General features: G+C 41.2%; 1 pseudogene; it reads right to left on the bottom strand.

Moving 5' to 3' along the window:
• Window positions 1-10,167: 10,167 nt before the first annotated feature.
• LOC100440321 (chondroitin sulfate N-acetylgalactosaminyltransferase 2-like) lies at window positions 10,168-10,867 on the bottom strand (annotated as a pseudogene).
• Between the last annotated feature and the right edge of the window lie 1,368 nt (window positions 10,868-12,235).

The following is a 12,235-nucleotide window of genomic DNA, read 5'->3' as shown; positions in this document are numbered from 1 at the left end:
TCCTCCCTCTGACATACTCTCATCATTGTAGGTTTTTAAAAATTTTTATTATTATTATTTTTTTTTTTTGAGACGGAGTCTTGCTCTGTCACCCAGGCTGGAGTGTAGTGGCATGATCTCAGACCACTGCAACCTCTGTCTCCCGGGTTCAAGCAATTCTACTGTCTCAGCCTCCCGAATAGCTGGGACTACAGGCGCACACCACCACGCCCGGCTAATTATTGTATTTTTAGTAGAGATAGGGTTTCACCATGTTGGCCAGGCTTGTCTTGAACTCCTACCTCAGGTGATCCACCCACTTGGCATCCCAAGTGCTTGGATTACAGGTGTTAGCCACCACATCTGGCCTACATACTTACTCTTAATTCTAAATTTTGAATTGGATCACAGACCAGGCCTTCAGCTAGGGTGACTTATGTATCTATTTGACCAGAACAGACTTGATGTGTGTTTTCCCCCAAGCCCATGGCCAGACTTGTATCCTAGCCTGTTTTCTTTCTTTCTTTCTTTTTTTTTTTAGACCAAGTTTTGCTCTTGTCACCCAGGCTGAAGTGCAATGGTGCGATCTCGGCTCACTGCAACCTCCACCTCCCAGGTTCAAGCGATTCTCCTGCTTCAGCCTTCTGAGTAGCTGGGATTACAGGCATGTGCCACCAAGCCTGGCTAATTTTTCTGTATTTTTAGTAGAAATGGGGTTTTGCCATGTTGACCAGGCTGGTCTTGAACTCCTGACCTCTGGTGACTCCCCCGTTGGCCTCCCAAAGTGCTGAGATTACAGGCGTGAGCCACTGTGCCTGGCCTCCTGGCCTGTTTTCTTATGGTGTCTGGGCTTAGAATGGTTTTTACATTCTTAAAGGGTTAAAAAGAAAAAGAATATATGACACAGATCGTATGTGTCCTCTAAAACCTAAAATATTTACTATCTGGCCATTTTTAGGAAAAATTTGCCAACCTCCATCCCAGAATCATTACTAATAGTGCCTCCTTTCATTCACAAAAGTGTCCAGGCTTGGATGATACTCTATATGAACACTTATCTTTATCTGAATGAGGCACTTTACAGTCCTTTGAAAGGTCTCAGCTGAAGGCTTTTCTAAATATGTAGATTGATTTTTGGCCAACTGGAGGTTGCGTTTTCCCCTTCTTTTCTCCATACTTGCCATCCAAGGGGAGCTGTCTATAGCTGAGATCTTGTGCTAGCCATCAAGGGAAGTAACCCAGTTGATACCGCTGTTTTTCTGTCATGCCCAGAAATGTGTTAGGTAGAGGAATAATTTACTGTGCCTTTCCCCCATCTTGATTTAGTTGTTTTCTTATTTTATAGATGACTCTGAATTCATGTTATTTTCTTTGGTACCTGCTTAGAAGTATGGAGGAAAAGTTTTGACTGAAGAAGGTGAATGGAAATGTGACTGAGACAGGAAACGTGACTGAGACAGGCTAAATTCTGATTAGACCTTGTATTAGGCCATTCTCACACTGCTATAAAGGAATACCTGAAAAGAGTTTTAATTGGCTCTCAATTCTAGTGGCTGTACAGGAAGCATGGCACCAACATTTGCTCGGCTTTTGGGGAGACCTCAGGGAGCTTTTACTCGTGGCAAAAGGTGAAGCTGGAGCAGGCACATCACATGGTGAAAGCAAGAGCAAGAGAGTTGGGGGGATGTGCCACACACTTTTAAAAAACCAGATCTTAGGAGAATTCACTCACTGTCATGAGGCCAAGCCATGAGGGATCCAGCCCCACGACCCAAATGCCTCCCAGCAGGCACACTTCCAACATTAGGGATTACATTTCTTTTTTTTTTTTTGAAACGGAGTTTCACTCTCGTCACCCAAGCTGGAGTGCAGTGGCGTAATCTCAGCTCACTGAAACCTCCGCCTCCTGGGTTCAAGCAATTCTCCCGCCTCAGCCTCCCAAGTAGCTGGGATTACCAGCACCTGCCACCATGCCCAGCTAATTCTTATATTTTAGTAGAGACGTGGTTTCACCATGTTGGCCAGGCTGGTCTCAAACTCCTGACCTCAGGTGATCCGCCCACCTTGGTCTCCCAAAGTGCTGGGATTACAGGCGTGAGCCACTGCGCCCAGCCAGGGATTACATTTCAACATAAGATTTGGGTGTACGAATATATCCAAACCATATAATTCTGCCCTGCCCCCTCAATTCTTATGTTCTTCTCCCATTTCAAAATACAGCCATCCCTACTCAATAGTCCTGCAAAGTCTTAACTCATCCCAGTATTAACTCAAAAGTCTCAATTTCAAGTCCAAAGCCTCATTTGGAGATAAGTTTCTTCCACCAATGAGCCTATAAAATTAAAACAAGTTATTTACTTCCAAGATACAGTGGAGGTACAGGCATTGGCTAAACATTCCTGTTCCAAAAGGAAGAAATCAGCCAAAAGAAAGGGGCTACAGGCCCTAAGCAAGTCCAAAACCCAGCAGGGCAGTCATTAAATATTAAAGCTCCAAAATAGTCTCCTTTGACTCCATGGCCCACATCCAGGGCACTCTGGTGTGAGGAGTGGGCTCCCAAGGCCTTGGGCAATCCATACCCATGGCTTTGCAGGGGACAGCCTCTGTGGCTGCTCTCATGGGTTGAAGTTGAGTGCCTGTAGCTTTTCCAGGCTCAAGGTCCAAGTTGCTGATGGATCTACCATGCCAGGATCTGGAGGATAGTGACCACCTTCCCACAGCTCCACTAGGCAGTACCCCATTGGGGATTCTGTATGGGCCCTCCCACCCCACATTTCTGCTCTGCACTGCCCACTATAGTAGAGGTTGTCTGAGGGCTCTGCCCCTGCAGCAGGCTTCTACTTAGGCACCCAGGCTTTCTCATACATCTTCTGAAATCTTGGCAGAGGTTGCCAAGTCTCCTTCACTCTTGCACTCTATGTGCCCACAGACTTAACACCACATGGAAGCCACCAAGGCTTATGGCTTGCACCTTCCAGAGTGGTGGCCCACACCGTATCTGGGGCCCTTTGAGCCAAGGCTGGAGCTGGAGCAGCCTGGATGCAGGGAGCAGTGTCCCGAGGCTGTGCAGGGCAGCAGGGCCCTGGGCTGGCCCAGGGAACGTTATTTTCTCTTAGGCCTGCAGGCCGGTGATGGGAAGGGCTGCCTCAAATATTTCTGAAATGCCTTCAAAGTCCTTTTCCCATTGTCTTGGCTATCAGCACCTGGCTCATTTTTAGTCATGCAGAACTCTGTAACAAGTGGTTGGATCTCTGCCGCCTGCTTGGATCCTTCCTCCAAAAAAGCTTTTTCTTTCTTTGCACGTGGCCAGGCTGCAAATTTTCCAAATGTTTACACTCTGCTTCCCTTTTAATTATAAATTCCAACTGTAAGTTATTTGTTTGCTCCTGCCTCTGAGCATAAGTTATTAGAAACAGGCAGATCACATCTTAAATGCTTTGCTGCTTAGAAATTTCTTCTGCTAGATACCTTAAGTCATCACTCTTAAGTTCAAACTTCCACAGATCCCTAGGGCATGAACACAATACAGCTAAGTTCTTTGCTAAGGCATAACAAGGGTGACCTTTGTCCAGTTCCCAACAAGTTCCTTATTTCCATCTGAAATCTTGGCCGCCTGTACTTCACTGTCCATATCACTATCAACGATTTGGTCACAACAATTTAACTGGTCTCTAAGAAGTTCCAAACTTTCCTTCATTTTCCTGTCTTTTTTCTGAGCCCTCTGAACTCTTCCAAACTCAACCCATTACCCAGTTTCAAAGTTGTTTCCACGTTTTCTTTATAGCAGTGCCTCACATCCGGTACCAATTTTTTGTGTTAGGCCGTTCTTGTGTTGCTATAAAGGAATACTCAAGACTGGGTAATTTATAAAGAAAAGAGTTTTAATTGGCTCACAGTTCTACCAGCTGTACAGGAAGCATGGCACCAACATCTGTTTGGCTCTGGAGGAGACCTCAGGGAGCTTTTGCTCATGGCAGGAGGTGAGTGGGAGCTTGCACATCACATGGTGAGAGTAGGGAGGGAGATGCCACACACTTTTAAACAACCAGATCTCACGAGAATTCACTCACTATTGCAAGGACAGCACCGAACCATGAGGGATCCACCCCTATGACCCAAACACCTCATACCAGGCCCCACCTTCAACATGGGGATTATATTTTAACATGCGATTTAGAGGGGATAACATCCAAACCATATCAGACCTCATGCAAGGTAAAATATTAGCAATAACTGGGATCATTTTCTTGTTACTAATTGGCTAACATTAGATTGGTTAACATGAGGATTGGTGAAGAGCAGGCTTATGACGAGATTGGATCTAAGCAGATGAGCATATATGGTATTATTTAATATTATCTTGACAATTAGTAGAGATAGAATCAGCGAAGAGTGAACAGAATTGCCTAGTGTTATGTGTCATCAGGAATAAATTATAGCTTTTAAACTGAAATATTAGAGGGGCATAAGTAAATACAGCAGTTCCCCCAGTGGGTATAGTTTTGTTGGTTGTGGGATTCTACTGATCTGACCCTGGTATGACACTTCCCTTTTAACCCAACCTGAGTTACCTATTAGGGTTCTTTCATGACTCAGAAAACAAAGCTATTTTTCTTTTTTTTTTTTTTTTTTGAGATGGAGTCTCGCTCTGTCACCCAGGCTGGAGTGCAGTGGCGTGATCTCAGCTCACTGCAAGCTCCACCCCATGGGTTCACTCCATTCTCCTGCCTCAGCCTCCCGAGTAGCTGGGACTACAGGCACCCACCACCACGCCCGGCTAATTTTTTTTTTTTTTTGGTAGAGACAGGGTTTCACCGTGTTAGCCAGGATGGTCTCCATCTCCTGACCTTGTGATCCGTCTGCCTCAGCCTCCCAAAGTGCTGGGATTACAGGTGTGAGCCACCACACCTGGCCCAGCTATTTTTCTTTTGCACCTTTTTTCAAATGTTTTTATTTTATTTTCTTATATTTACCACCAACCTAGTAGTACTGCCTGTCACAGTATCTCTAGGTCTCTGATTTATTGGTCTTTTAGTTTTATTGATCAATTCTGCTGGGATTTTTTGACAATTTACTTTCTATTTCATAATTTATTTTGTTTTTGTAATATTCATTTATTTATTTATTTATTTAGAAATGAGGTCTTGCTATGTTGCACCAGTTGGCTTCAAACTCCTGGGCTCAAAGTCATCCTTCCACCTCAACCTCCTGAGTAGCTGCGACTACAGGCATGCATCAGCAAGCTCGGCTATTTTTATGGGATAGTTATATTTCTGCAAAACATAATTAACCCTTCTAATCTATAAACATGTATATATATTTGTTTATGTCTGTATGAGCATGGAGAAATGATTTGACAACATCAGAACAACATTTGTTACCTTGGAGGGGCAGAGGTGGGAAAGCAAAGTGGAATAGTGAGGAAGATTATTATTATTTTCTTTGTTTTGTTCTAGTGGTTATTTTTAATAGTTGATAACTGTGGATTGTTGTGTAATATTATAAAAAAGAGAATTTAGAAACTACCCGTATCTCTCAGATCTATGGCTCTCATCTACCTGCAAGTTCCTATCACCTCTTCCCTGCGTTTCTGCAATAGCCTCATTGCATTTCTATTTTTGCCCTTTTCCAAATATTTTCCCATCTAATAGGCAAGATAATTCTTTGGAAACCGAAATGAGAACATGGCACTCTCTTGGTTAAAAACCTTCAGTGGCCGGGCATGGTGGCTCATGCCTGTAATCCCAGCACTTTGGGAGGCCAAAGCAGGTGGATCACTTGAGATCAGGAGTTCGAGACCAGCCTGGCCAACATGGTGAAACCCTGCCTCTACTAAAAATACAAAAATTAGCTGGACGTGCTTGCTTGAACCTAGGAGGTGGAGGTTGCAGTGAGCCAAGATTGTGCCACTGCACTTCAGGATGGGTGACTGAGTGAGACTCTGTCTCAAATAAATAAATAAATACCTTCAATGGCTTTCCTTATACTTTGAATAAATTTCAAACTTCCTTTCTCATGCTAAAATGCCCTGAGCAATCTACACCTACCCACCTCTCAAGTTCCTCCTCTTTGTTCCAGCTTTCCCCATGCCCACTGGACTCCAGCCCCAACTGTTAGCTACTGGAGTAGGAACAACTACATAGTCTTGCCTCAGGGCCTCCTTATATCCTACTCCTTATATTCTGCCACCTGTTCTCTGCCTCAGATACTCTCTTCCCACCCTTTATTTAAAAAAAATTTTTTTTTTTTGAGACGGAGTTTCATTCTTGTTGCCCAGGCTGGAATGCAATGGCCCGATCTTGGCTCACTGCAACCTCCGTCTCCTGGGTTCAAGGGATTCTCCTGCCTCAGCCTCCAGAGTAGCTGGGATTACAGGTGTGCATCACCATGCCCGGCTAATTTTTTATTAGTAGTAGAGACAGGGCTTTACCATGTTGGCCAGGCTGGTCTTGAACTCCTGAGCTCAGGTGATCCACCTGCCTCAGCCTCCTAAAGTGCTGGGATTACAGGCGTGAGCCACCGTGCCCGGCCCCACCCTTTACTTTAGTAGCCGTTTCTTATCTTTCAGTGCTCGATTTAAATGTTACCTCCTCAAAGAAGCCTTCCCTGACTCATCTTGGTTCATCTCCCCTTTCTATCTCTGCTATTTTTAACAAGTTTTTAAATATAAAATAAAGCACAGTTAGAGAAAACTACACAAAACAAAGCTTGAGGAGTTATTTTAAAGTGAACACCCTTGGAACCACCACCCAGGTCAAGAAGTAGAATGTTGTGAGCCATCCCAGAGGCTCCTCCATTTGCCACATTCAAATCACAGCTCCCTCCTTCCCTGCAAAAGTAGCCATGATTCTTTTTTTTTTTTTTTTTTGCTAATTATTTCCTTGTGTTTCTTTATGGTTTTTATCATCTATGTATGTATTTCTAGACAGTATAGGGTTTTAAAAAATATATTTTCTTAGTGGTTACTATGGGGACTACAGTCAGCATCTTGAATTTATAACCCTCTAGTTTAAATTGATACCAGCATAGTTTTAATAGCATATAAAAATTCTGTTCCTTTGTAGCTCCACCCCACTTTGTTGTCACAGCTTACATTTTTGTACGTTGTATGCCCAGTAATATAAATTTAAAATTATTTTTAAGCATTTGCTTTTTAAATCATGTAGGAAATAAAATGGAGTTACAAACCAGACTTGCAGTATTACTGGCTTTTATTTGTATGCAGTTACTTTTACCGGAGATCTTCATTTCTTCATATGGCTTCAAATTACTATCTAGTGTCATTTTGTTTCAACTTGAAGGCTTCCCTTTAGCATTTCTCACAGGGCAGGTCTACAGGTAACGAGCTCCCCTAACTTTTGTTTGCCTGGGAATGTTTTATTACTCCATTTTTGAAGGGCAGTTTTGCTGGATATAGAATTCTTTGTTGATAATATTTTGTTTTCTTTCAGCACTTTATTATTTATTTTTTAATAGAGACAGGGTTTTGCCATGTTGCCCAGGCTGGTTTTGAACTCCTGAGCTCAAGCAATCCACCCACCTCGGCCTGGGATTACAGGTGTCCACCACTATGCTCAGCCTCTTTTGAAGCAGTTTATTTTTATTTTTATTTTTATTTTTATTTTTATTTATTTATATTTTTTGAGATGGAGTCTTGCTCTGTCGCCCAGGCTGAAGTACACTGGCATGATCTCTGCTCACTGCAAACTCTGCCTCCCAGGTTCAAGTGATTCTCCTGCCTCAGCCTCTCAGGTGGCTGGGATTATAGGCCTGCGCCACTATGCCTGGTTAATTTTTGTATTTTTAGTCGGGCCGGAGTTTCACCATATTGGCCAGGGTGGTCTTGAACTCCTGACCTCAAGTGATCCGCCCACCTCAGCCTCCCAAAGTGCTGGGATTACAGGCATGAGCCACCGTGCCTGGCCTAAACCTCTTTTCTTTGTAAATTACCCAGTCTCAGTCATTTCTTTATATTAATAGCAGTGTGAGAATGGACTAATACACAGACCTACACAATAATTTGTGAATAAGATTTGCTCTGCTGTCTCTGGAACCAGAGAACAGGGTCTTAAACTGGGAATGCAGGCTGCCATCTTCTAAACCACCATCAAGCCAGAGGAGTGGGGCAAGGATGAGTAAAAATGCCACAAAGCTCTCCTGCCATTTTAGTTTCTTTTTTTGTTGTTGCTTCAGTGTTCACATTTGACTGTTTTTCAAAGTCCTGAAAAAGTTGGCTTTGACGGTTTCTGTTTGTTTTGCTATGTTTCTGTGGAGGAATAGGAGTTTAGAGCTACCTAATCTGCTATTTTGCTGATGTCACTCCCCTATATACTATAGTATTGCCCATTTTTTAAAAACTTGATATTTCAATATCTCTCTTAATCTGGTTTCCTATCTCTTTTATCTTTTCTTTCTCTTTAAAAATTATCACATATTAAAATTGACTTTTTAAAAACACATCTATACCATTTTTAAAAATTTATTTTTTCTGGTAATAAAATACTTTATTGGTACTGTTTAATAAACGTCGAAAACATAGTAACATTTCCATTGGTTAGCTTCCATCTTTAAACTAAAAGCCAGTTTAAAAACAACAGGAGGAAAAGTAAACTCATTTGATTCTCTCAAAAAACAAGCTGTAACTTACCTTTGCAAATAATTACGTTATCTCACTTTAAATATTATAATTCACTGGTCTTCATAATACATAATTGTATTAATATATAAAAGGAGACAGTGGCCTGATTTTGCAGAGAACATTTCACACATCTTTAAAAAAATCCCTAAACACTACCACAACTTAAAACTTGTAAGAATAATTAGGTAAGAGTTATTATAATATTGAATTAATATAGCACCTAGAAATTTGAAATTTGTAATATTTCAGATGATATGATTTACTGAGAAAAAGAGTAATGATTTTTCTTCAGTGAATTTTCAGGGGTTTACATACTAATAGAATTCAACATAGGTCTCTTTTAAAAGCCAAAAGTTAAAAAATTTATGCATGCTAGGAATTGACCTGATGGTAACAGATCCATGTGTGACAAATAATGTAGTGCAGTCCTATCTGAATATAATTTCTTCTTCACTTTGTCTCATTAATTTATACCTCAAAACATTCTATATGCAAGTGATATATTTCTCTAAAACATTCCATATTTCAGATTTCCATTCAGACTATCTTCCTCTCCTCCTCCCTTTTCTCAAATCAGTGTGATCTTGTGGTATACCATTTGCTTTTTCTCCCCACAATGAAACTCTTTTTTCAACTCAAAGTATTATAGTAACGCAAATACAAATGTAGCATATATTAATATATTAGAAAAAAGGAAAGCAAATACATATGGGTCCATGCCAAATGAGAAAATCGAAAGCAAAAACAAAACCTTGCTATGCTCATCTATTCTGAACCACCATGGGAAGATCCTGATGTAGCTAGCACACATAAACTAGTGTTCCCAGACACAGCTAGGATCCTTTACTCCAACATAATTAAATGTTCTGTTAAAAAGGTTTCCATGTTCTTTTCTGTTTGTGCAAAATAGTCTACAGCAACTCTGACTACTAATCCTGAGCATGATGATAATGTAATAACATTATATTTTTAATCAAGCCATAGATTCTAACCTGTTTTCTACTATTACCCATTTGCTTAAAAACAGACTTTCAGGAGGCTAAGCAACAGTAAGTTAAGGAGTTTTTATTTCTACCTTTCTCTTGGTTGATTGATTGGGGATTTCAGATGTGTCAAATAATTATCCTCTGCTTCAGTGGAAAAGGATTCTTCAAGCTATCAAATCAAGCGTGCTGACTCAGGGGTGGGCAGATGAAGATACCTGTCCACACACTATGCTCATAGCACTTCATCTCCTCTGTAAGAATGTGTTGCTCTCCACCCAACAGCGGCCCAGCACATTCCATCCGCTCCACCTAGATGCAATCAGGACACCATGCAATCCCACACACAATCAGAACATGGGCACCAGGTAGAACTAACTCAAAACAACTTTTGGGACAAATACCAGATTTCAATTTGTCAATTATTCCATAGTGCAGTATTCTCACAAAACAGAGACTTTGTGTTGAAACATTTGTTTTTTTCATCTCTCATCAAGTTGAACTGCTAAAGTAATGTCAGAAAGGAAAAGTAAACATGTCTTCTCCAAAAGAGGCACTGCATCCGGAAGTGGAATTAAGGCTAAATAAATAGTGCTGGTTTGCAGTTCACACAGTAATGCATTAATTATTATTTCAACCAACAGCTTTGCTGTTTGTCCTGTATGCCTGTTTATGAAGATACGTCTCTATTTCCTCCCTGAATACCAGCATTCTCAGGTGGGAGTGAGAGGCCTCAATTATGGCTTTAGACTGGATGCACATGCGGTACTGCTCAGGGGTCAGCTCATCAGCACAGCGTTTTTCAGGCCAGAGGTGGAAAAGACCAGGAATCGGAGTCCAAATCACAATGAGGTCACCATGTAAGTATTTTTGATAAAGATGAACATCTTCTCCACCCCAACCTTTCACTTCCATGTCAAATCCACCAATGATCAGGAAATCAGATCGATACTGACAAGTCATTCCAAAGCCAAAATCTCTCCAAAAGCCAGAATCCTTTTTGTGAACCAGCTGCTGCTCCACAGGTGATGGCACTTCCTGGTTGGCATAAACAATGGAAGGATTGTAAAGACTGAACACCACAGGGTAAAACACTTTCTTACCAGGCTCAGCATTTAACTGTCAGCTGTTAAGGAATTCGGCTGAGAAATAGATATCAACATCACAGAAAAACATAAAGACCTCTCCCTTGTCCCAAGCTTGGGCACCCACATTTAGTCCTCATCCATGATTAAATTCTTCATTCAATGAGACCACGGTGTAATTGTGAAAAATTAGACTCACTTGTGACAGATTCTAGGCTAGACTTGACTTTAGACAGTCCTTCGTTACCAAAATACACCACTGTGAGATGAATCTTGTCTTGATGAATACAAACCTCCCTGAAGTTCTGCATAAACTGTACAAGTGCTTCAGTTCTTTCAGCAAGTGGCATAATGATATTAATAATAATTGATCTGATGATGTCAATCATCTCGCTCTTCACTTTCATGAGAGGTCCAAAAGGGCAGAAGAGGGTCACATGTCTATATTCCATAAAATCTGCTTTCTTAAAAAAGAGTTCATACTGCATGCCCTTATCTCCAGTCTAACCCTCCTATCCACTCCCCTCACCTCTAACTTCTGAAAACCAATAATCTGTTCTCTAATGACAGTGTTGTCATTTCAAGACTGTCATATAAATGGAACCATCCATTTTAGTTTAGTTTTGGTTTGGTTTGGTTTTTGCTTTAGAGACAGGGTCTCACTCTGTTGCACAGGCTGGAGTGCAGTAGGGCAATAACTTAAAAAAATTCATAATTTTTTAAAACTTTTATGTGAAGTACAGAGGTATACATGCAGGATGTGCAGGTTTGTTATGTAGGTAAACATGTGCCGTGGTGATTTGCTGCACAGATCATCCCATCACCTAGGTATTAAGCCCAGCATGCATTAGCTATTCTTCCTGATGCAACTCCTCCCCCCACCTCCTCCCACATGTGCCCAGTGTATGTTGTCCTTACCATGAGTCCATCTCTCATCATTTAGCTCCCACTTATAAGTGAGAACACGTGGTATTTGGTTTTCTGTTCCTACATTAGTTTGCTGAGAATAATGCCTTCCAACTCCATCCATGTCCTTGCAAAGGACATGATCTCATTCCTTTTTGTGGCTGCATAATATTCCATGGTGCATATGTACCAAATTTTCTTTATCCAGTCTATTATTGATGGGCATTTAGGTTGATTTCATGACTTGGTGCAATCACTTTTGAGGCTGGCTTTTTTCATTCATCATAATGGCTTTGAAATTCATCCAAGCTGTTGTGTGTATACATGGTTTGTTTTTATTGCTGAACAGTATTCCATTGTATGGATATACCCACAGTTTATTCTGTTCTTTGAAGGGCATTTGGATTGTTTCCCAATGTTTGTCAATTATAAATAGAGCTGCTATAAACATTCATATCGAGGATTTTTGTTTTTGCTTTTTTAAAAAGAAAACTTTATTTTATTTATTTATTTTTGAGACAGAGTCTTGCTCTGTCACCCAGGCTGGAGTGCAATAGCATTATCTCAGCTCCCTGCAACCTCCGCCTCCCATGTTCAAGCTATTCTCCTGCCTCAGCCTCCTGAGTAGCTGGGATTATAGGCAC

The sequence above is a fragment of the Pongo abelii genome, chromosome X (assembly GCF_028885655.2).
Source record: "Pongo abelii isolate AG06213 chromosome X, NHGRI_mPonAbe1-v2.0_pri, whole genome shotgun sequence".
Lineage (NCBI taxonomy): Eukaryota > Metazoa > Chordata > Mammalia > Primates > Hominidae > Pongo > Pongo abelii.
The sequence above is the reverse complement of the archived record's forward strand: the minus strand, read 5'-3'. Positions and strand labels throughout refer to the sequence as shown.